A 21,045-nucleotide genomic window follows, 5' to 3' on the forward strand; every position below is an offset into this window, starting at 1 on the left:
TATCAGTAGAGAACTGATCACACAAAAATAGCTAAGCTGCTCCTCAAAAGACACTGATAATGTAAACTGAGAAGGTGAAACAACATAGTCATTTAAAAAGAATTTTTAAAGATAGCTAAATTGCAGTGGGTTACTTCACTTAAGCTGATTAAAATCAGCAATCAGATTAGAATTTGGAAGTACTTTCTGGGTTAATTTTTTTCTAGTTTTTCTATGTTGGAAGCATTACTGAATTTAAAATCAAATGCACCATCATTTTTCCGTATCTCTAAACACATTCTAAAGTACTTATGAAGAACTAAAACATACGCAACACAGCAAATCAACCTACGAGGCATGCCATAACTAAACAATCCTTTTTCAGTCACAAATTAAAATACGTATTGAAATGTGTTTACTAAATTTAAATTGATTAATGTTAACTAAATTTTAATATTTCTGTTACTCTCCAGAAGTTCTGTAGGATACAGCAAGTACTTCCTATATTTGCATAAGAATACATACATACAAATGCCCCCCCAAACACACATACATACACATTTCTTTCCCTTGAATGCAGCCTGCACTTAACCTGTAAAGCTATACAAAAATCAACCGTTCATCAGTTTGACCATGTATAGAGCCATATAATAAATTTTCCCAAGGGAAGTTTTGGTTAAGAAATAAATATTTAATAGTGAACTACATTGTAATTGTAATGGCTGATTAAGAAAAAATGTATTTCCTTCTATAAGTAATTTACCAAAAAAAGGTTTTCAAGGCAGGGGGTATATAGCTCAGTGGTAGAGCTCATGCTTAGCATCCACAGGGTCCTGGGTTCAATCCCCAGTAACTCCATTAAAAACAAATTAAATAAATAAAGAAACCTAATTACCTCTCCCCCTCAAAAAAAAAACAAAAAAACAAAAAGAACAAAAAAAGGTTTTCAAAATGCCACATTATAATGTTCTAAATCATCAAATCAAAAGGCATAAAAACTTAAAATTTACAATCTACCCTTCACCACGTCTCCCAGTAGGCAGGTTAGGTAGATAGATATAAAAACTATTTTTAGATGACATAGCCATAAGGCCCCCAAGTTTAGAAATTAAAACTGCTTACCAACTTTTCTTCTCCATTGTCGTTTCCACTGATTTAACTAGCACTTTAGCATTCAGTTCATAATGAAAAGGAGAGACAAACATTCGTTGTGACAGGGAGAACACACTAAGTACAACAAATATTTTGCAAACAGATAAGAAGAGAAAAGTAGGTCAGTATCCTGTGGCCAGGAAGCGGCCCCAGCCTCCATCCAGAACGGAATTATATGATTAACCAGGCTGGAGTCTCCTCCATTTACAGCCTACCGCTCTGACCTGCGCACCTAGGATGCACAGGCACTGGGAGAAGGAATTAGAGACATGGCTCTCATGGCTTCCCTGTCATGAGCCTTCTAGTTGGTGGGAAAAAATTCTTAAGAGCAGTATAACTAGTAAGGCAAAATGTACACATAGGGCAGAAAATTCATCGCAAAAAGAATACAGAAACTACCATTTAGGGTCAGAGGTGAGCCACTGTCATGGCCCAAGAGGATCACAGATGGACGGCTGAAGAGGTGAAACATGATCTGGAGGGTTCTTTTTGAGGATGAGTAGGATGTGGGTAAGCAGAAAGGAACTTTAAAGCTGAAGTACAAACATGTTCAGAAGATAGTGTCTAGACAGAATGCGCAACAGAAGACAGCTGGTGTAGAGCCCTGTTGGGCCATGAAGCTGAGGGGAAAGGTCAGCTGAGGCCAAGACAGAGTGAGCAGAGGGGTCGTGAGAGAGGAGAGGGAAGCGTCCCACAGCCTCCCTCCTGTGTCTGTGCAGCAGTCATGACGAATGCTGGTGCATCCAGAGGGCAGCAAGTGTGATCAACAGTCACTGGTGATAGTCTGATGGGGAAAAAAATTGAGGACAGTTATTATAGATGATAGGGGGTCATCACAATTTTGTGAGCAGGGATAGAGACAACAAAACATTTTAAGGAGGTTTCATCAGGGAATAGTCTGAAATGTTGTGTGAGTGACTAGAAGCAGGGAGTAGGATTGCTCCGTGCAGTTGTGCAGTTTGTGCACTGTATAAGTGAGCCAACCAAGGGGGAAAATGGGGACTGACATCAAGTCAAGCTCCTGTGGAATCGTGTTTGCCCTAAAGGGCACCTTTTACTATTTGCATAAATGCACCATACAAGCTAAGAGCAGGGAATCCAGTTGGAGCACAAATCTAGACATTCAGGAATAAGAACTAGGGTAGAACTAACAGAAATGAAACAAGAGGATAAGTGTAAGAGAAATAACAGATGAATCTATCATGATAGGTAGGAAACTAATTTGATGGAGGATGCAACACGGAGAGGAGGATTTAGGACTAAAGTAGAGGCTCTCTCATCCAAATGCATAAAGACTTGACAGTTTAGCTGGTTGTTTTTTTTTTTTTTTTTAAGTCAGTTAAAGTTGGAAGTCATAAGTAAATGATACATCCCTAAACATGTAATTTTAAATAAACCCTATAAAAATATATGTTTCTTTGCCAATCTATTTGCCGTAGTGATGAAGCCTTCTAAGTATATTAGTCCACTGTGGTCTTTCTCTTAAAAACCATCCTCATGGCATCAACCTCCAGGTCTCATGTCTTTGTAAAGACAGCTGGGAAGCAATGTTGGGTAGATGGCATTACTCCTGACAAATGCTCAATACTCCCTTTACAGGAAGGTATACATCCCCACTTGGCTGACTTCAGTCGTACAGCCATAAAGGCTTCACGTCAGCCCCTCCCTGTGCTGCCCGGATCAGCATCGTTCCAGACAGCACTGCTCAGTTAGACTGTGGCCCAGAGTGAGGACCAGGGCAACATGGAGCAGAGCGCCCACCTGACCTGCAGTGGCCATCCCAGCAAGTGGGCATTATTGCCTTGAGTCACTAACAGTCTTAGGTTTTACATAACCATAACTTTATCTATCCTGAACGACTGACAGTATTAGTGGAAATACTTTTATTTTATGATCTCCCAAAACCTCTAACTATCTCACCTACTACTAACTCAGCTGTGATCATTCTTAGAAACCTTATTAGGTGGTTTTTAAAATGTTCAAATGAATTTTTACAGAAACAATTCTTTTTGCACATGTATTTTTAAATCATTATATTAAATATAGCAATAAGTACAACTGGCAAACACAGGTTTGGGAATAAACAGCTGAGTCCAGATAAGCATGTGTTGCACCGGTGGGAATGCAAACTCAAGACCACACTATGGGGTAACCCTCTAACTTTGGGCGTCTACGGTGTTATGGGCATCAGTTGATACATTTTATAGAGGAAAAGAACACCAACTAATTCAGCAGATCTGGAGGTCACTAAGAGCTTATAGAGTTTTCCATGAGCCTAGACAATTATAAGAATGAATAGTACTATCATGTTACCAGGCTAAAAATCTGATTGCTTTTTCAAAACTATATCCAACTACCACATTTATTCTGTCCCAAATGTACAGTCAGAAATGCCTAAGTCATGTAAGAATGCACAAAAATAACACTTCAAACCCACAGCCAGACATAGAGTCAAGAGTACCAGGTCACATGTCACTCCAATAACCTGCCTCTTAAAGACAGAAAGAATAAACACAGAAGTTACTATTAAAAACTAAATTTGAGTTTCATACTTGAAAATCATATACTTCTTTTAAAATTGTCGACAGAGATAAATGTTCCCCTCAAGGTTGCCCAGCAAAATCTGGGTGCTTCTATTTTAGGTAGCCAACAGGAAATCTTCTATAACTTGTATACTTTCAGAAATCTGACAGTCAAGTTTTTTCAATAAAAATATGAACTTGCATAGAAAAATTATACTGATATATTTCAATAGACTATTGAGAGAAACACTATGTAAATGCATATACACCAGAAACCCAAAAGCAACCAACCACAGTTTAAACATAAACTCACAATTCGACCCCAACTCCCTCACCAACACCATGTATGTAAAGGCTCCCTCCTCAGCATCAAATAGGATAACCTTAATGTCTGTATAGCTTTATATTAAAAAAAAATAAAATAAAAGCACATCTGGAGGGGAAAGGCAGTATTACCATACCTACCCAAATAATTCTGCCCCGAGGCTCTACCCGGATAGCTACCCACTCAGTCTTATTTTAACCAAGATAGGCTCTTGGGGAAAAAAAGGAATCCAAAACCAAACTCTAGGGGTGGAGAGGGCACATTAATTTGTAAAATATGAGGCAAACTCAAATACAAATTTTGAGTGAACCCTGACCTAACTCAATGTTCCCTCTATTTTTTTTTAAACAGTGACATAAACACAACCAGGAGGACAAGATTACAAAATGGTTTAGACTTACCATCAAGTAAAATTTTACTCCAAAGTTAACCTGACACAACCTTTATGCCTGAGAGAGTGAATACTTTGCTACATGAGACTGAGTTATAGTTGAGAATGAGCTGAAGACAAATAAATGGACGTGATTCTAGGAGAAGAAAGCCAAGGCCCAAACCCTGCAGAACCTGGACACCAAGGGCACGGAGCAAGGAGAAAGGGTAAGTGTGTCATCAGGCCTAGAATCCATCTGTTAGGAGCTAAACTGTGACCCCCTCAAAATTCCTATGTTGATGCCCTACCCCCAGGAACTCAGAGTGGGACTGTCTTTGGAGACAGGGCCTTTAAAGAGGTGATTTAGTTCAAACGAGGCCATTAGGGTGGCCCTAATCCAACACAGCTCATGTCCTTACAAGAAGAGGAGACAGAGACCCAGCCAACACAGGCTAAGGGACGTCTGCCCATAAGAGGCTCGGTGAGAAGGTGGCCATCTGTGGGCCAAGGAGAGGCCTCAGAAGAAACCAATCCTGATCCCGCCTTATCTTGGACTTCTAGCCTCCAGAACTGTGACACAATGTATTTCCGTTGTTTACAATACCCAGCCATGGCCCCCTGTTCCGGGTGCCCTCACAGTCTGCGGCACTATGCTGTAACCCCTTGTACAACAGCCTACTTCTCCCCTCCTCCACAGCAAAGGTCTCTGGCACAGCCCCCACCCCTGACAGCTGCCACCTTTCTAGGCACCCAGAGCTTTCTCGGCACGTGCCACTGAAACATCTTCGAGCATAATGTCAGAAAATCATCTGTTGGCTGCCCACTGCATCCTCTCCTTAAAACTCTCTCCTGCCCCGGCTGCCATTTGGCCATTTCTTCCCACCCCATCCCTCCTCATGCTCCTCAGTGCTTCTCCTTCATCTACTTGTCACAAAATAACATCCCTTGGACTCCTGTCACCCACCTCCCTCTCTTCTCACTCTGCCTCTAAGGGGTCCCCACAATAGCTACAACATGCACCGCACCGAGATGCCAGTGAGCCTTCCCTCCAGGCCTCGGGCCCCAGCTTGCCCCTGAGCCCTAGGGTTGGCTGAACCTCACTCTCTGTCTGGAAGCCCCATATCCCACATCAAACCTGACCCCTTCAGGTCTGTCGGTGCCAACCATGCCCAGCATCAAACAAGCCAGAAACTCGGGAGTCATCCCAGATTCCAACTTTCCCTGCCCTTTCCAACCCAGTCGCCACATCACCCTGCTGATTAAAGATGGGTACATCAAAACGTTCACAAGCTCGGACCCAATCAGATCATTCTCAACATCTACCGCCAATGAACCACCAAAAATATAGAAAAAGTCACATGTACAACAATGTTCATCACAGTATTATTATTTACAGCAGCAAAGCGGTGGAAGCAACCCAAACGCCCAATAAAACGAGATGTTTCAGGAAATGATGGTACTCTGTGGAATACACAACTGTAAAATTTATTTCAAAGCCTGCAGCAATATAGAAAATATATGAACTCTGATTACAAGCATTCTAAAGCACACAAAGAAAACTTGGAGAGAATATTCAGAAATGACCATAGCTGATATTTTAGAGTGATCTGACTCAAGAACCAACTTTTAGCTCCAATTTCCCAATTTTCTGTAATGTTCTTAAGATGATTTTTTAGTACAAAATATCCAAAAGAGAGTTCTAGTAACCTGAGACTTTCTGAGGTGCTTGGTTTCAGGATAAATGGAAATTTTCCTACAGCATTCCCTTCGGCTGCTGCACCACCTGCATGTTACATCTGTGGCAATACCCAGTGCAAACTCCCCCCAAAAATAGCGTTGCCCCCTAAAATCCTATTTTACTTGTAGCCCTCAGCATGAGAGCCTAAAAATTTATTCTTTCAAGAAATCCAACTGGACACAAACAGCTGCACCACTGTGGAACTGGGCTCCCAACATCTGCCACAGTTATTAACTGTTCTAGCAAGAAAAGCTCACCACACACAAGCTGCTGCCAAGAGGCCAAGTGCAAAGCTGGGACGGCATCACAGAAGGTGAAGCCATCTCTGCACCAAGCGTCCAACAGGCTTGCTGACCACCAGGTGAGGAAGGGGCATCCTCCCCCATCCCAGGAGAGATGCCGTCCACTATTCCATCCCAGAGTCCAAGAGGCACGAAACAGGTCACCCCTAAGGATGTAAAATGGCAAAAGTTTCCTTTAGCATCTTACCTACACTTTCCTGTTTGCTGTTTAAATTAGCAACAATGGCAGGTATTCATGTTGGGCCAACAGTTTTACCACTATTTCTTAAACACTCAGGTCGTACCCTTGGCATGAGTCAGCTAAATCCAACAGATTTCCCTTCCTCCATGCATTGGTGTAGATGAAGTAAAACAGACAAGATACAAGGTCATGTCCACACCTAGTGGGTCCGTGATAAAGCCTGACAGGCAGCAGAGGGTAGACAAACCTTCTACACCTTCTACCCTACTCGAAAGTACACATGTTGTTTCTAATTTAAAGAATTCCTCTCATGAATCCTTTTGAAAAGTAAATACTAACTCCTGGTTACACCCATTCTACAAATCCAGACTTTAGTGTAACTGAACTAGACTTCCTTTCAGCAGAGAAAGAACATGCATCGATATTTATGTTACGTTCAAATCAGGCATCTGTGGGTAGAGATGAAAAACATTATAAATTGTGGAATAAGGTGGAGGAAAGCATCACCTAATTTAAATCCCCACAGTGAGATTTTGCATTCAACTGAGAAATCGCACTGAAATTAGCAATATTAGCAATATTTCTCAAGTAAACAGCTCCTCTGCTGATGCCAGATGACATCGCTGTCGTACTTTCTTTGAAATCCGTGTCAGTATTATTTTGAGATACTTACAGAATGCCACTGCTTAAAAATAAAGTCCTGTAGATGAAACAAACATAGTAGGAAAGCCCATTTCTCCACTCACAATTATACAAAAAGAGGCACATGAAAGGAAAGCTAGAAAGCTCACTGAACTTTTTAAGAAGTAATTAAGATCTACAGGCTTTTGAGGAAATGTGTCAAATTTGGCAAAGTTTCCTTTCTAAACATGTATTTTTGGTAATTTTCCAGAATTCTGTTCTTCCAGTTTGGAAAACTTTAAAAATTCTGAGACATAACAAAATGGTAGCAACACAGATAACCCTAAACAAAATACAGAAAGAGGAAAAATTCAACTTCAGCATTCCCTCAGTCTTCTCTTCCTTTCTGCTTCCCAAGTCCCTCAAGATTCCAAGTGCTTTCAGGCAGTCAGACCCCCAGGCTTTAGTGATTAGTTAGTAGTAAGTTAATCAATTAACTCAAGGTATGAGTAAATAAAAGGCAACTTAATTTAGATCTCTGAGGGTGAAAAGTCACATCTATTTTTACAGTTAAAAATAAAATTTACTCTTCACTCTGAATTGTAGAAATGTGCGCATCATTTTTATGTGACAGCAAGTAAAGGAGAAACATGGGGTATTGAAAGGAGCGGTTTTCAAAGGGAGGGGAGTTAGAGGAGACCACAGAGAGTAGCAGATGGCCAGAGGCCCGCTCAGGGAGCAGCAAGAAACAAAAAGGGAAAATAATGACAGAAAAGGAAACATTCAGAGCAAGAAGAGTTTCACAAGGATCCACATCCCCCGGCTCTTCTAACTTTTGGGGATACTGGTGCTGAAGACTTTAAATACTGTTGCATTCCTGCAACTATCAGCATAAATGGGAAACCACTCCACCTGTCGAGGCCATCAGAGCCAGCAGACTCGGGCGCCCCACCCTCTTCGGCCCCACTTTAATGACCTTTCTTCATTAGATTTCTTATTATTATTAGTTCAGAGGTAACATAACCAGATTACAGATAATGTGGAAAATAACAGGGGTGTAAAAGTAAGTCATCCCGGTCTACTACACGAACACAATCCCTGTCAACATTTTGGTTTATTTCTTTGCTGTCTTTCTTCCTACATATTCTCTAAGGGCGTAACTGGAGTTCCGTATCAAATCATAAATTATATGCATGGCTAGGATTCAAGCAGATCTGAATATCTGGTGGGGGAGGGGGAGGAGGAAGCCCAGGAATCCATTTTCAGGAAGGACTGAGGAGTAGCAACTTACATTTCCACTGAGTGCTTGCTCTGTGCCTGACACTATGTATTCTAGGGACACACGTGTGTCCATGCATCTAATCCTTATTAAAACCCCAAGAAGAAGGCTCTGTTATTACCCAAATTTTGCAGATGAAAGGCAGAGACAGATAAAGCTACACGGGCTACTGAGCAGAAGAGCCAACCTTCAAACCCAGTACTTCCCCCAGAGCCCAGCCCATAACCATTACACCATGCTGCCTCCCACTGAGCAAGGGCTCACGGCCATGGCCACGACCACGGCAAGAGAGAACCGGGCTTTGACGTGCTTGCCCCAGGTGCAAAGCCTTGATGACCCATAAGAAGAGATTCTAGGTGGAATGAGGTGTGTGTGACTCAGACTAGATCCCTCTACCCACCCCACCCTGCTCACATCAGAGCCCTCAATGCTTGTCTAGAGCAGGTGCCAGAGGGAGATAAGAGAGGGGGCTGAGAGACTGGAAAAGCCAAAGGTGGACCTGCTCCAGAGCCCTCCCAGGAGGGGAGAGAGGGCTTCTCCAGACCTCGGAGCAAGACCCCAGTCCTGTAGTGCCAAGTGCAGAGCCAGGACCCGGATGTGGCGAGCAAGTACTCAAGACCACGGCAGCTCTCCCCAGGCAGAGGGGGGCTGGGGGCGTGCAGGAGCCCTGTTCAAGCCACAGCACAGAGGCAGGGCTTCCTTCACCCAGGCAGTTTCACTCGGGGAGGAAAGGGAACATACTGACCAAAAATAAATACTTCTATGTCATCATAACTTAAGCACTATTAAATACCACTGTTATGATGATCTAAGGGAAAACTTGATTTAAGTCACCGATTACCAAAATTTCCATCAGTCTACCATTAAGAGCAGAACTCTACCTCAGCACTTCTGGGCTGGTTTTTCACTGTCAGGAAAGCTCTACCAAACTTCTCTTCCTCTAATACAACCCTTCCTTCATGCAGCTGCATGGATGCCCATTTCCTTGCACAGGCTCTCCCCCTACCCAAGCAAAGTCTCCCCTCCCCATCTTTCTCATGCTCACAGCCTCCTGTCCTTTTCTTTCACAGCACATATCACAATTCATAAGCATGTCACACACAGCTGTGCTCATTTCTGCAATGTCTCTCTCCCCTCATATTCCATGAGAGCAGAAACCACGACAGCTCTGGTCCTCGTTAAAGACTCATTGCCTAGTACAGTGCCTGACACAAACCAGGCACCCAAACATTTGATGAATGAATACATGAATGCATTAAAAGAACCAAAAATGACCTCCCCTTACTATATAAAGTGTCCTATATAATTTTAATGTGAACTATTCCATTTCCATATTTCACGCTCTTATCAGACAAGCCACCCGACTTCAGGCTCCCACAGCAAACACGAGTTTAAATGTAAATCAAGAATCCATCAATGGGGAAAGGTATAGCTCAGTGGTAGAGCACATGCTTAGCATGCACGAGGTCCTGGGTTCAATCCCCCGTACCGCCATTTAAATAAATAAATAAATAAACCTAATTACCTCCCTCCAAAATAAAGCATTTTTTTAATTTAAAAAAAGAATCCATCAATAAACAACAAAATCAATCCCATTCTTGTATACCAGCGACATCTATCAGAAATCTGTTAAACAACTCCATTCACAATGACCACAAAAACCACGGAGCACCTTGGCACAAACCTAACAGATGATGTGAAAGAATTTTACACATAAAATTGTACAATTTCACTGAAGGGCATAAAAGACCTAAATAAACACAGAGGTAAATCAGGTTGCAGTTGGAAAGCCATGAGACCATAAAGATGTCAGTTCTTCCTAAATTTTTATATAAATGCAATGCAATGCCAATAACGCAAAATTTTTTTATATATACAAGCCACATGCTTGGAGAACACACGTGCAAGTTAACCTGTATGGAGAGAGAAGAATGTGATGTGTGTTTGACACGTCAACTGACACAAATATGTAAAATGGCTTTTGTGTGAATTCCAATCATTTAACTATTACAGTTGTGCAGTGTTACTTCCAATATTCTGATTGTTTCAAATATTTTCCCTTTTTTAAGCTGTGAAATAGTAACCACTACAAGTTCAGAAAAGCTGGGTTGTGAGAGATGTGTAGGTGTGACACGTGGAGAGGGGCTTCCAGGGTGAAGGAAGGATCCAAGAGAACAAGGTAAAAAAGCACAAGACAAAATCTGACATATTTGGGGGAGAACCAAGAGTGCCTCACAGAGAATACATATTCCCATTGAAAGCCAGGCAGTGATGGATCTAGAAATGGTACAATGAAGTGGCTACAGCACTGTTATCTACATAATGATCCCGCCACAAAATGGGACAATGGGCACCCAAGTTGGGACACCTCTATACTCTTTCTCCGAGATCCACAGTGCAGTTACAAATAAAAGTTCCTGATACAGCCTTCTGCAAAGGAGAAACATATTTCTTTTTAAGTTTATTTAAAGCGTTGTTTAAACAAGGCCATGAAACCCTTTTTAACACTAACATTGACTAACTTTTCATGGAACAACCCACTTTGGGAAATGCTGCATTCTAGTAACCCAGCCTTTTAAAGTCTGAACCAGAATAGAGGCTCAAGGATTTGAAAATAAAGAGTCAACAATCAACCAAACACTGTAACTGCTTGGATGGATGTAAGAATCACAGAAAATAGAGAAGTAGGTGACGCTTCTGAAGTCCGAAGTCAGGGTGATGAGAGGAATGCTATTAGCACTGACAATGAAGTCAAAGAGGATCGACTATTAGGTAACGGACACTAAGCTTGGACTTCGATGGGTCTGGGGACAGTAAGATAGAGTCCCCCAGAAAGAAAACTGAACAGGAAGTTTTTCAGTTTTTTGTTTTTTGTTTTAATTTATTTTGTGTGAACAAGAAGTTAAAAGACTTGGAGGCCAGTGCCCAGATCTGTCCCGGGTTAACTTTATGAGCCTGAGCAGGTCTCAGATACAATGAAAGGGTTACAATGGTGACCTAAAGTCCCTTTCAACTTAACAGTCTATCATTCCAAAATTCAACATTTGAAGTCAAAATGCCAATACAGTCAAATTCTTACCTTTACAGTAGGTGTGAAATGTTTAGAATACAGGATACAAATTAACAATACAAGAATCTGAATACATGAATTTAAATATATGGATGAGAGGTTTTTAAAAGCTTATGCAATTACAGATGTTGAAGGGATAGCCCCCAAACCTATTAAAGCCAGAAAGTCTAACTCCAGCCCCCTCCTCCAATGTCACGAATACTTAGTATTTTGCTTCTGCAGAAAGCAGATTCCTGAATCTGACCCAACGTGACAGTTCATATATTTTTATGAATACCTCTCAACACCCTTGGGCAAGTGAGAGCTTTTTCCTAGATGGCTCACCACATCAGGGGTAGATCAAAACTGTGGTCAACTTATTCCAACTGGAAGCAGACCACATGAGGACTGAGGGGAAAAAAAAGAAAGAGAACACGAGCCATGCAAATTTTCAAGGAAGAAATGATCGGCTAGGAACTGTGTATATTTGCAATCTGAACATTGCAAATAGCACTTCGGCATCTAGTAACGCAGAGTAAAAGGAAGCTGCACTGAGGGAGGACAGAGAAGGTGTCCACTGGCAAGAGCAACTGGGGCCTGCACGAATTTTTCAGTTAAGATTTTTTTTTTCTTTTTTAGTTGAAGTGTGCGGGAAAATGCTTTCATGAAACCAGTGGAAAATGAGCAGGCAAATAATACGCACACATGCTACAACAAAACCAATCATGAGTAACCTGTTCCTTTCCACTGTCCTTTCAATTCAATTTTCTAATGTCTCTTTAAAATGTTGAATTCTTTTTTTTAACCAAGTTTTAAAACTTGCAATGTATCATTCTAAATTGCATTTTCATTTTAACACAGCAAAATGAAGTCACCTCCGCAATTTCAAAGCACCATGAGTCCACACAGGATTGATTCAAAAGTACCTGGAAAGCACAGACCTTGTCCCCTCTTGGCCTCTCCATGCTATCAAGGAAAGCCAGGTACCTGGTATTTTCAGAAGCTTAGCATTGTTGTTTACCTGACAGGCAAAGGAAGAATGTCAATTTTCACTTATCTCCAGGCCTCAGTTTCAAAAACTGCCTATCTTGGATGAGTATAAATTCTACACCAATTATTTTCTTCCCCACCTTGTTCAAAGTCTTATTCCCTAAGTTCCAGCTCTGTCAATGGTGCTCCCACCATTTCATCCATGTGGATCAGACCCTGAGCTCCAAATTGATGCCCAGCAGCATACTGTGCTCAGAAAGTCTGGAGACCAGGGATCAGACAAAGCCCCTGAAAACTCCCAGAAGATCATCTGGTTCTTGCACAGAAGGAGGTGACCAGGAGAGGGTGAGAAAGCTCCTCACCTTCTCACTAGCAGGTGAATCTTGTTTCACCAAGTCTCCCTCACTTCGGAGAGGAAAATAAGTCAGGCGAGCCAAGCACGAGAACCAAAAACGGAGAAACTCAGAAGCGTGTCAACCAATTCTCCCAGCTCTGGACCAGCCAAGAACACTTACTCAGGGGGATAAAAGAAGCAAGGCATGATATTCCACACCTTCTCCCAAAGAATGGTACTTTATACATCCTCAGGACCCCAAATAAAGGATCCTCCGCTCTCTCGTCGGACAGCAAATTCACCAAGATGCTTCCTAGCATCCCCATCAATCCAACCTTTAGAGGCAGGTGTTCAGAGACCCTACGTCTTTCAAACCATTAGAGATTGTTGGAGATAAAATTGAGGACAAAGGAGGAGCAGGCACTGTGTTCGGTTTCCTCCCACTCTCATGCTCTTGTTTGTGTTCCGCTTTTGTCTCAGCAGCATGTGTTGGCATGGCCTTGGTCACCACAGCTGTCACAGTCATTTTCTTCATCTCACCAACATCTACTCTCCGGGCACACTGAGCTGCCCTGCTACATACATCCTTTGATGCACAATGGATTTCCTTTGCTGCTTAATGCATAGCCTTGCATCAAACTGTGTGCTTAATAAAACATGAATTGATGAAGGCACTAGCAAGTGAAAAGAAACCTACAACAGTTATAAGAGCATCCTTTATCCATCTCAGATCGTAGAACTCAGTAGACCACATGTGTGCATCCCCTCTAAATACCCAGGAGATGGGAATTTAATGGCATGAGGAGACAAAAGTTACTGTACCCACACCACAGTCCCTGAAGACCCCAAATGATGTCCTAGTTTGAAATAATTAAGCAAGTAGAGGTGGAACTTTCAGTCTTTAAAGTTTTACCTAGGAACAAAACAAACAAACCCAAAAAATCCAATATTGACTTTTCCATTTGCCCAGGAGCATTCAGAGAAATCCATAAACAACTGATGGCGCCCAGAGTTCGAATCCATTCGGCTCCTGTACTTGGTGGTCACTCTTGGGTCAAGGTCAGGTGCGTCCTGCCCAGCACCACTTTCCAGTCCACCCCAAGGACAGATACCACTTTCATTCCCCTTCCACGTGGATGCCAAAGCTTGTTCACTTCCCCTGTAGGGAAAGGATGAGCCCAGAAATCCTGTGGAATGTGTGTTTCCACAGAGCTCAGAAATGTGATGACCTCAGAGGATATTGTAAAGAAAGACCCTTGACACTTCCCCAAGGAAGAATGTCTTCTGTAAAAGGCGACTGCCAGGACAAAAAGCACATGTGCTGGGAAAATCTACTGCCTGCTGCTATGTGTGATTCCAATTCTGATGTCCCACTTCCTCTCTACAATCACATTCCTTCCCTTCTTGTTCCTCTTCTAAAAAGACACTCTGACAGTGGGTCCCAGTAAAGAAGCAAAGCGCAGTGTTCTAATAAAGGTTGAAAGATAAAAAGGACTAAAATAGATTTCAATAAATATCAAATGAATATAAGTTCTATTCCATTCCACCACTTTTAAATGTTTCCCCAAATAACTTACTTTTAAACGTTGGCAGCCTAATTTTTTAAAAATAAAGTTTCATTCACTTAAAGTGTATTCACAAAGGCTGTCAAACAGCATAAAGCTTTTGAACAACACAGTTTGAAAAGCTGTGACGTCACTAATCCAGCCTTCCAAACCTATCTCAGTGGTTTTTAAAAAGAATCAATTATGATAATATATGTATGTGAAAGTGATTTGAAATCTACAAAGGGCTAATCAAACAGAAAAACAAATTGTTGTCATTCCTATTATTAAAAGGTATCATACCATACCGTGTGGGCTTTGGAACTGGAGATCAGAATCAAATCTCACCTCCAGCACTTACTAGTTACCTACTCAACTAGAGTGTAAGAGGCAAGTTACCAAACTCCCTGGACCTCAGTTCCAACTGTAAAAGGAGATAATCCCCACTGTATCAAGGTGTTGTGAGGACTAATAGGAAAGCATGTAAAAACCCTTTGCACAGGGTAAACACTAAATGATAGCTCTAACTATTGTTAGGTTGCTTAATTAAAATCCAAATGTCCAGCTACTGAAAATAGAAGGGAGGAGGAAGAGAGAATTTCATCCAAAAAGAGGACAAATGTTAAAAACATGGATCCTACACTCTTGAGGATTCCTTCTAGACCAGGGACCACCCCCAACCCCACTCCTCCCCCACTGATGTCAAAAGCTCCCCATAGCTTTGCATAACTGTGCAGCAACCAGAGAGAGTCAGCCTTTAACTCCAGGCTTGACAAAGTGATGATTCACCCTATCCTGTGAAGAGGGTGCAGTCTGCAGCCCGCCTCACCACACAGTGGGGAATCCATCAGGATGGGCTGTGGCCAGAGCCCAGCTATTTAAGAGGACCCCTCATCTGTATCTCCAGTAGCAGTAACAGTCTTAGGCTTCGCATTTTGTTAATGTATATTCCAACGAGTACTTCGGAGAAGTCCAATTGCGCTGTAATTTACAAAACAATCCACAACATAAACGAGAAGTCCAAGATGACAAGACAACAGTAACTCTGTTCACTGCCCATGGCACAGTGTTTTGCCAGGCGGTATGTTAGTTATAACGACAAAAAGCTTGACGGCTGGACAACATCCCACTTAAACTGAACATCATAATGGCTCCTGAGGACAAGTCCCACTGCGTTTCAGCCTGGCCTGAAAATCTGACCACATCCCCCACGAAAAAAACAAACCCTCCCAAGTAGCTTGTACAGCTCTTTTCCATTACCACTTAGTGGGCAGGAAACATTTTTTTCCCCCGGAGTAAGTTCCTCACTCTCCTTCTAAGGTTAAGGGGCTTTCAAACTTGGTTGTCTTAAAATGAATAGCCAATAGCATGGTTTACCGGTGGGCCCTCAGACTTGTCAAAGCAGCAGCTCTGGGTCATTTCCCAGCCCTACTGCAGCCAGCTGACTATAACTGAATGTCTCCTAAATTATCACCACAGTAATTCTAACCTTCAGTCCAACTTTGGGATCCTTCTACCAGTGTCCCATAGGCACAAACCATGAATGCCTGGAAATGTCAGCCTCCTCCCAAAATAGTTTTGCTTGGAATACTCCATTCAAAACACACTCATCATTCAATCCCCGCTGGCTCCACTCCCGAGGTCAGCCAATCCTCTTGGGCTTCTTGATTCCAATCTAGGAAAGGGTCAATTAACATATGCCCAACACATTACATTCAATTCTACCTCCACCTAAAAAAAAAAAAAAAAAAAAAAAAAATTCCCATTCACCATAATGGTAATTGTTCTGTTTCTTAGTCCAGGTGACCCACACCAGGCGAGTGCAAGCACAGAAGTCACAGACTCCTCAACTCAAAACCCAAAAAGTGATGTGTGGTGTGTTTTCTGGGACTGTAAAGGGTTTTTCAATTCAGTGTTACATAATCTGATTCATTTATTCAGCAACGTCTAATTTTCTGGTGGTTTCCCCTCAAATATTCCTGGAAAATTGTTATACTATAATACAACGGAAAAATTATTTTATGTCAAAATCAATGCTGTAAAATTTGCCTCCTACCCATTCAAGCCAACCTCCACTAGCTACAAACACAGATCCACAGACACATATACACACACAAATACCCTGATTCATAACAACAACAAAGTCTTCTTCCATTGTAATTAAGATTTGATTTCAGCAAACTAACATTCGGAGCGCCTAGAACTCAGGGAAGTACACAACTTGTTGCAGCAAAAAACGCTCGGCCACAGCCTGAACAAAGCATTACAAATAAACTCCAGAAACCCACACAGCAAACCGTTGGACAAAATGTTGTGTGTCTGTAATCACCTCTCCAGTGCACTCCCACCACCCCCTCCCCAACCCTCTTCCCAGCCCCAACAAGTACCCTCCAGGACTCCCGTTCCCAATCTGGTTTCCATTCCAGCCCCGCCCCCTCCCCTCCCTGGGACCGTGAATCAATCCCATCCCGGGCAGGAAACGAGACCCAGGGCAGCCCCTCCGCTGCGGCGGAACAAAGGAGCAGAGCGCAGCTGCACGCGCTGGACGCCCCATCGGGTCCTGGGCACCTCCCCCCCCCCCCCGCCGCCGGGGCACGCCGCACCTGAACCCCATTCCCCAGGACGCCCCATTGTTCTCCCCCGCTTTCCTTCCCAGAGGAGGCCACCCCGTGTCCTTCCACAGAACCAGGGAGTCAGGAAACAGCTGTGGGCCAGAGAGATGGAGGGGGTGTGGGTGAACACCAGGGAGAGCCGGATTTCACTGTGCCCACAGGTACTGAGCTGGGGCAAAGTAAGAGCAACTTAGTTTAGCGCCCTCTTCTCTCCCATCCTCCCCCGAAGCAACTGCGGAGTCGCGACCACCCTGCGCGACCTCCACCGTGCGCGGTTCTCGCCGCAGCGCCGCCTCGCCCCGAGGAGAGACCGCAGACCACGCTGACCCGTGCCCCGCGGGCTGCGGCGGGGCCAGGAAGACCTCGAGCACAAAGGACCGAGAGGGCAAGGCAGGGGAGAGAGGGAAAGCGCTCGCGCTACCTCGCCAGGCGGCACTCCGCCTCCTCGTCGTCGTCCCTCTCCGGCGGCGCTCCGGGACGCGGGCCCTCCGCGAGGCTGCGGGGCTCCCGCGCGGCTGCTCGGCGGACGCTGCTGGCGGACGCTGCCCCGCGGCTGCCGGCTCCTCGCGCGCCCGCGCTCCCACACCGCCTCCACGCGCCGCGACCGGGGCTCCCGTGCGCGTCCGGCTGCAGAGTGCGCGGCCGCTGCGGAGGGCTGCGCTGCGGCGGGAGGCGCCCGGCCACTCCCCTCTCCCCCGCGGGCGGAGGGGCCGGCCGAGGGGCGGGGGCGGCGACCTCGCAGCCTGGGATTCGCCCCTCCGCGCGCTGGCAGGACCGGGAGCGGCCGCCTCCCAGCCGACTCACCTCCGGCCGCCCGGTGCCGGCGGCACAGCGCCCCCGGGTGAGCGCGGGCGGCAGCCTCCGCGTCCGGGGGCCGGCCTGGTTGGGGCTAGGAGTGGGAAAGAGAGGACGAAGAGGCGTCCCTCCCAGCACCGCGGAAGGCACCGCCCTGCTACCTTTTTCACTCCCGGAATTACTAACATCAAACGAGAAATAAAATAACTGGGGAGGCAGACGGGGAGTGGGGATGGGACCTGGGGGATGACAACTAGAAGGCCGACTGGGGGCAAATGTTGGCAAAGAGTGGGAGTGTTCCTTCTCCCCTAGATAAAAAGTTTGGGTACCCAAGAATATCAGAAAATATTAATTTGACCTAAACAGAAAAAAGTGTATTGTGGCAAAGTGTGTCTTTACTTAGAAGATTTTTAATACTATTAACCCACTTAATTTCACATTATGCTAAATAGACACTGGCCAGTTCTCTATTACAGAAAATTAAAGATAGTTTGAAAGAAATTTCAGCGCATTGACTCGCACTGGGTAATGATTAATGATGGGTGTTAATCTGTACATTATTTAGGCATGCTGTAGGGGTGCAGAGAATTAGGACCTCCAGCTTCTCACTCCAGCTGGCTTCTTGTCTCTTTTGGAATTTAGAGCAAGTCACTTGACCCATGTCCTGGTTTCCTCAACCTGGAGGAGGGAAGGGTGCTCATCCATACTTACTCATTGGGTGAGGTGAGGATTACTTGACAAAGGTGGTGAAAGCAATGTAGGCATAGTAATTATTACTCATGGTTCTAAATACTTCATCTGATAATGAAATTAATTGCCATAAATGGGGCCAGGTTTAAATGGACTGACCTATATCTGGAAACTGTTACTGAAATGAGGTGAACCAAAGAATTCAGACCATGTATAGAAATTCTGTTCCCACAGGCATAAGAACCACAGGCAATGGTATTTGTCAAATGCTACCAACAGAGATTGAAAGGTAGCAATTCCCCAGGCTGTATCTGCTCAGCAGTGTACCATTATTGATGACACCATCAGCATCAGTTCTGATCTACAGAAGGCATGGTAATGGTCTAAACTTAAACATATTGAGTACCAGTTACTGTTCTTTTCTTGCTTAACCTTCACAAAAACCTGGGAGGTAAATTACTCTCATTGTCCTTGTTTTACAAACCAGGAAAGCCAAGAATAGAGTGTTCTTCTAGCGAATACTGGTTTGAAGACATGTCTACAGATTCTTTGACAGTCTTCCCGTTAAGGAATGGAGTCTAGTTGCCTGCCTCTTGCATACAGGCTAGACTTAGTGACTTGATTCTAAGTAATAGAATGTAGCAGAAGTGATGACTTCTGATTCTAGCTTGTAAAAGGAGCTACAGCTTTCACCTGGCTCTCTCTTGGGACACTCACCCTTGGAACTCAGCTGCCATGCTATGAGAAAGCTCAAGCCACCCGGAAGTTCATGTACACGTGTTCTGGCTGATTCTGCCAACCAAGGACCCAGCCTACAGCCAGATGAACTGCCAGACACGTGAGTTAGTAAGCCTTTGAGATAACTCCCACCCCAGTCACTGACTGACCACATTGCCTGATAGATCTAGAGAGGAACCCTACTTGAGCCTAGTCAGTGCCCAGAAACAGGAGAGAGAACAATAATACAAGATTGTCTTGAGGGTGGTCATTGCGTAGCAATAGACACTGGAAACAGCAGCAGAGCTGGGATTTGAACCCAGGCAGTCTGACTCCACAGTCTTCACCACAATCAAGCACACTTCCTCAGACCATGATAACCTAGCCTGATGAACACCATGAAGATCTCTGCTTTCGCAACAGACAGCATAAGGACCTGCTACCCGATGACACGTTTTAGACTCATTTCTCCATTTTGCCCATCTGACTTGAGGTTCCAAAGTGACTGCTTACAGCCATTTGGCAGCAAAGGAGCCTCTGACCTCTGCTGTCCAGGCCAGCTTTTTAAAAATTACAGAAATTCAAACAGCAGGTTCACAAATACAAAGTGCAAACAAATGGTTTGAAAGAGTGGGGGGAATTCTGTAAACTTTTGAACTTGGAAGAAGGCCAAGTTTTAGTAAAAAGTAGGTTTAAGACAAGTATGTGCTGAGTAGGACAATTAAGAGAGCTTCTCTTTGGAAGGTTTTGGAGCTCCTGCCCCAAGAAAGAAATAGGGAACTGAGTTATGTAGGAACAGTTCTGCCTCTAGAAGGATCTAGCATGGTGGGAAACTTGAGGCCTTCTCTCTTGTTTTTCAGCAAGTTCAGAAAAGAAAATAGTAGAAACTGTTAAACTCATCATAATAAGACTGAGAAAATGAACCAAGAAGCTATTAGAAAGCCAGAAATGTTTCTAGAGCAAAGCTATGCTTCTTTTTAAAAAATACCATTAACCTAGTTTTCATAAATCTCAAAATCCAAACTCTGAAGCCATACCATGAGGTTTTTACATACTTTTACCTTCCTGACCATTCTTTTCAAAAGTCAATCAATCAACAACCTTTGAATTTAAAAGAAGCAGATTACAGTTGTTCTAATAACTGTCAAGAATAGATAGTAAATCCACCAAGTACAAAAGCATTTTTTTACCTTCCCCTCAGTCTGTTTGGAGGAGGTAGAGTATATGAAGAAGCAGGAAGACTATCATTAAGATTTTAGGTGATAAACATAAATTATCAAATTATAGGAGTAAAAGAATGTAAGTGTGCTTTACCTCAATGAAAACATGCAATGATTTAAACTGAAACAAGGGAAATCCTACCATCTTTGTGGGAAAATTTAGAAATAAAAGAGCAGTTGTACAGGTCTCAGGAAAATGCTTCGGAATCACCTAAATGTGTAGAGTTGGTTTTTCCTTACTTGTTTTACCTGGAGCCCTTTAAAAGAATTTTTTTTAAAGAATTCAACGTTGGAAGATGGACCAACGAAAGGACCACACGACCTGATTCTGCCTCATATTGGTGTAGCAAGCGAAACAGTGGGCTGGAAGTCGCAGTTTTAGATTTTCTCCCTGGCCCTGTCTGCAACTAGCTTCAGAATTTTAGCCAGAAAGCTCATGCTCTCTGTCCTTAGTTATTTTACATCATCCTGACTGTGTTAAGGGGCCTCTGGTTCTAAAAAATCTGAGTCTTTATTTTTGCCATATTTTCTGTCCTCGTCTACCTGTCTAAACACTTAGTTTTCACCCACTTTTCTTATCCTCTGAGATCAAACTCAGTTCTCACCTGTTTGTGACCATCTTCTT

General features: G+C 43.6%; 1 protein-coding gene across 5 annotated transcripts in view; it reads right to left on the bottom strand.

Annotated features, from left to right (window-relative positions):
• The window catches only part of MYO1B (myosin IB), a 167,714-nt gene extending 150,101 nt beyond the window's left edge, over positions 1 to 17,613 (bottom strand). Inside the window, exon 1 of one of the 5 annotated variants that reach the window (XM_032480150.1) lies at positions 17,420 to 17,613. The gene's annotated coding sequence lies outside the window, so the exon portion shown is untranslated. Of the gene's footprint in view, positions 1 to 1,101; positions 1,243 to 17,419 lie in introns of those variants that run through there. The other 4 variants (XM_032480152.1, XM_032480151.1, XM_032480153.1 and 1 more) reach the window with 4 other exon arrangements.
• Between the last annotated feature and the right edge of the window lie 3,432 nt (positions 17,614 to 21,045).

The sequence above is a fragment of the Camelus ferus genome, chromosome 5 (genome assembly GCF_009834535.1).
Source record: "Camelus ferus isolate YT-003-E chromosome 5, BCGSAC_Cfer_1.0, whole genome shotgun sequence".
In the NCBI taxonomy this organism is placed as follows: domain Eukaryota; kingdom Metazoa; phylum Chordata; class Mammalia; order Artiodactyla; family Camelidae; genus Camelus; species Camelus ferus.